The 4,789-nt window shown below is 39.9% G+C and overlaps 1 long non-coding RNA gene across 1 annotated transcript; it reads right to left on the bottom strand.

The window, feature by feature from the left end:
• Positions 1-1,183: 1,183 nt before the first annotated feature.
• Positions 1,184-4,540, bottom strand: LOC308186887. The gene is made up of 3 exons (XR_013944370.1): positions 4,452-4,540; positions 3,852-3,935; positions 1,184-2,334 (listed from the first exon to the last, which is right to left on the bottom strand). It is a non-coding gene; the product is annotated as an uncharacterized lncRNA (long non-coding RNA).
• Between the last annotated feature and the right edge of the window lie 249 nt (positions 4,541-4,789).

Raw genomic sequence — 4,789 nt, 5'->3', positions numbered from 1 at the left:
AGTAACACAATAAAGCTTGTCAGCATCTACTAACCCCATCACCTTCTTGATAGAAGTATAGAAGTTAGTCAGAGCCTGCTTAATGCTATGTGTGCTGGAACCAAAGGATTGGTGTAGACCAAAGATTTCATAAAGCAGGGAAGAAAACTTTAAAAGAGAGAAGGCCATTGCTAAGTTAGAGGTCTTTAAGTGCTTTGTTTTAATTTCCAGTAGTTCTTATTTTCCTTAATGATTTGTTACAGCTGCAAAGTCGCCATCTTTATTTACAAAATTTAACTTTAAAATGTATCTGTAAGCAAATACAAATTTAGAGTCATAACTGGTATGTAGCTTAGCTCTTTCACTTTTGGAGTGAAAGGTATGCCCCCCCCCCCCAGTAGTGTTTTCATGAAGGCATCGCCGTTCTCAGCCCTGACTTGCAGAAATCATTCTGTACACCTCTTCTGTAATGTCTCCAGTGAGACTGGTAGGAAAGATGCCAAAGGAACTGCTATTGTTTCCACGTAGCATGACAACCTCTTCAACAGGAATAATTGGCTCGGGCCAAGAACTCGTTTCATGTCTATGACAGAATCACTGACCCAAGCTGGATGGGAACCAGCAGACATATGATTTAAATAGGAGATGAACATTGATCTCAAAATAACTTCAGCAACCTAAGCCAAGGAAGCTACAAAAGGTTGAATGCTTAGCACTGCAGAAAAATAAATACCCCATTTTAGAAAACAGACTTTGCCACAAGAACCAAGCACTTGTGTATTACCTAGTGTCTTAAGCTGAAGAATATTCCTCTACTGGTAAATACAAGGAAAACAACAAAATAAACCCTTTAATGAATCTTTGCTATAATAGTATGACCAGAACTACTTGAGTGAGAGCGTATCCCTTTTGTAGTTAGACTGATGAATACGGATTATGACAATGTCAAGGATATCAAGTGACTTATCATGTTACAGAGAAAGGCCAACTGAAAGGGAGTACCAGACTAACAGAGGTCCTTAGCACAGAGTCCTCTCTAGCTTATGTGTGCGTATACATATATATACATGTATGTATATATACATGTATACATACATACATACATAAAACCACACATACATATATATGTATATATTGGAGATCTACATAAATATTTACATGAATATATACTTGGGAGGTGTGGCACACTGCCTGTATATATTTCCAATATCATATATGATGTATTACAGACCACATATCAGATGTATAATGTGTCACATCTCCCAAGAGATTGTAATCTCCCAGTCATTGTAATCTTTACTGAAGCCATAGTTTCCTGAAATCCTGAATTGTACTCTTTGTGGAAAGTTAGGGTCTTGAGCAAAATTTACTTAGCAAAGGGATTAAATTCAGTCTGAGGAATGGTTTCACTTTCCAGTTAGCAAGTAGACACAGTGGGGGAAAACCACGACAGCCTGTGACCTGCCTGTTTCCTTGCACTATATGGAGTGTGCTGCCGGACAAGGTGCACCAGCACCAGGTGTTCTAATAATCTGTTGCCAAAAATTCAGGGGAAAAGGGATTTTTCTCGCAGCAAGGGTTCAAAAAGGCCTTTGAGAACAGGTGTGGTTTTTTTTTTGTTTGTTTTGTTTTTCAGAATATCTGTCCATGTGAGATTCTTTTTCTTTGTAGAAAAGGATATGTTCTGCTCCTCCAATCCAGTATATAAATTGCAAAGAAAATAATAACTTCAGCTAAATGTGAGTCCAAAGCACCATCCACTAATCTACTTGTTTATATCACAGGTAATGCGTAAGTGCTTTTCAGAGCTAATCCTGTCAGCCATAGTACAAATATGAAGGCCAATAAGATTACTTGGAGATGAAGCATTTTAATAGCATCACTCAGTCAGGAAGTAACCAGATTATGAAAAGCAGCAACTGGCATTGATTTTATTTTGCAGCTTGGCCCAAATGTCCCAAACTTGATGCATCTTGTAATCAATCTTGTTTGAATTTCGCATAAGATTAGATCTCATCCAGAGGATAAGCAAGCGTGCAATTTCAAAAATCGGGACATTCAGAACACAAATGATGAGAGGGAATGAAGCCACAGTGTAAAACTCAATAGCAAAATCCCCTTTGCCAGTCCTCAGAGGTACCTGGCAGGGTTCAAAGAAGGAATCTGTGGAACAATTGTGCAGCAGACGACTGTGGCAGCGCCCACCTGGAAACAAACCCTCCAGAGAGGTTAGACTTGGCGGGTCTTTCGCTAGACACTCCCAGCTTCTCCATGGGTAGCTTGGTTTTCTCCCTGTCATTCTGGAACATTCCCAGTGTGGACTGCATTTTTCTGTCTCATTTGTAATATGAGCATCTAGAACAGAGATTCAAACTTTACATCCTTGGAAAGGAATCTCCCTCACGTGCAACAAAACCGCTTTGCAAATCAGGCTGATACGAGGAGGCAATTGAGGAAATAGTCCTTCAATATGTCACTATTGCTTCAAACCAAAACACTCATGTAGAAGGCAGGGATTAGGCCTAAATTATCAATTCAGTGAAATGAACACTCTGATTGCAGATCTATGAGACCTTTCTGACAACCATCACACTGTAAGAGCTGTATTTCCTTGCTATAATACTACTCTGAAAGCTCTCGACAACCTACACAGAAACAGAGAAGTATTTATCTGCAAGCACGACTTTGTTGGAGGGTGTGGGGGAAGTCTCAATCAACACACTGCATACCAGCTCTGATTTTCTGACACATACATCTTGAGTACAGCGGAAGAAAGCACTGTGTTTGATGAAGCTGGCTAGTGGGGCTAAATTAACAAGAAAATCATATATGCTCTTTTCATTGAGTAGGAGCAGTTGATACATCTTTTGCCATGAGATTTTTCTCCACAGAATGTTCAGTCATGTTCAACATTTTGTCAAAATACATATAAAGTCTGTATCTGAGGTAACCCTGTGCCTTTCTTCTGGTATAGGTACAGCCTCACATTTCCACTTGTATTTGCATATCCAGTGGATTTTAATACATTTTGAGTCTGTTCAATTTGAAATTCAACACTTCCACTCTGTCCCTGCAGCTAGATAATTTGTTTCAGTGATAATCAGCTTTTACCTAGAATTTATGCCAAATCCACCACTGCACTCATTTTGTGTGGTTACACTTCCATTTCATACTTCCAGGCTGAATGAGAGGGCAATTACATTCCCCTTAGGTTAATAATAGCTGAAACAAAAGAAGCTACTGCGTAAGAGTGGGCAGGGACTAGGTAATACAATTGAAAAAATACCCTTTGGAGCTGTGAAGTAGGAGGGATTGGTTGGATGTGAATGTGAAAGATAAACAGCAGAAACATGTTGAGTGCAGACAGAGAAATAGCAGCATGAGGAAAGCAAGAAGAAGGACTGGATGTCAGTGAGACAATCAGCACAGGCACCAGTAATGCAATTTTGAACAAAATAAGAGCCTTGTGGGAGAAGTGGAAAAAGACTTGCAACTGGCAACAAAGAAAATGCATCCTGCTGACCTTGCAATGAGGTTTAGGGGGGTCTGTCCACATGATTTTTTTCTGACTACAAACAGAATTGCGTAAAATGAGTATCTGACTCCACCATCAGCTTCTCCTAACATAGAGAGCCCTCAAACACCAGCCAATTGCTGGGGACAGACAGACATTACATACTCTGCCCTCTGCCTCTTGGGCCACTCTCATGCAAGGGGGTGGCTCAGATTTGGCATCATCCAGATTTGTAAGAAATTTCAAAGCATAACTTCCACTTAAGCCCTAGCTCTTAATTTCATAAATGCCTTTGGGCTTTCAGCTTTCTTGGGTTTTTGAGTCAGAACATCTGTATTTTTTGTACTGTGCTACTTACCTTGAAAATTCTCCCAGAACTGGTGTATAAGTTATCATGCGCATCTCCCACAAATTATTCTCATTCTTTAATTTTCCAATAAATCTGTAAGAAGAAAATGAATTATATGTTAATTTTGTGGTGAAGAAGGGTGGAGCTTTACCACTACAAGGTAGAGCTTTGAGGAAAGGAGCGGAAACCCAGAGCTACATGAACAATTTTTGTTTATTATTTCCCCCCCCCCACCATGGATTTGAAGTAGGTATGTGCCACCTGAGAGTCTGAATTTGTGGAAAAGGAAAGAGTAAAGAAAAAAAGTATTCTCTATCTCTAGATTTTTGGAGAAGTGTTTCTCTTTTAAGGCTGCAGCGGAAAACAATTTCATGTCTGGCATGCAGTTTGGTTCCTAAAGATCACCTCATTCCTCCTGAGAATCATCAGGCAGGGCACATATGGCATACAGTATAAAAATACATGAGAAAAAAATACTTTGCCTATTAATTATTTAATAAAATGTTGCTTTCAACTGATCTTCCACTGGCTGTTACTTCCACTGGCTGTTGTATGATTTAGCCATGAGATTTTCTGGTTCTCTTGTTTTTGCCATCCCTGCATAGTCACCTCTCACACAAATTTTCTGCCAAGTGTGTTGGTTTTTAGATTCATCCTTGTGACAATTTATCTGAGTCACTGACCAAGAATTGCTTTTCATGCAAAGAACAGCTGAGCATTCAAGGGTAAGACAAGGGTTTTCTTTCCTACTTCATCAGCTGCTCTGCAGATCAGTGGCCACACCTGAGTGAACCAGTGCCTCTGTTGTAAACATCAGGGGGGGAAATCTGGGACAGATTTGGCTTCTGGCTGCTCTAACTGTGATTGCCACCTTGACTGTGGTGTTTTACCATTGCTCTGCAGGAGTTATGAGTTTGTCCCGTGAGACAGGTCAATGCTGTAATTTT

This window comes from Anser brachyrhynchus (assembly GCF_964034855.1).
Source record: "Anser brachyrhynchus genome assembly, chromosome: 1".
Lineage (NCBI taxonomy): Eukaryota > Metazoa > Chordata > Aves > Anseriformes > Anatidae > Anser > Anser brachyrhynchus.
This window is presented reverse-complemented; position numbering and strand designations above follow the sequence as displayed.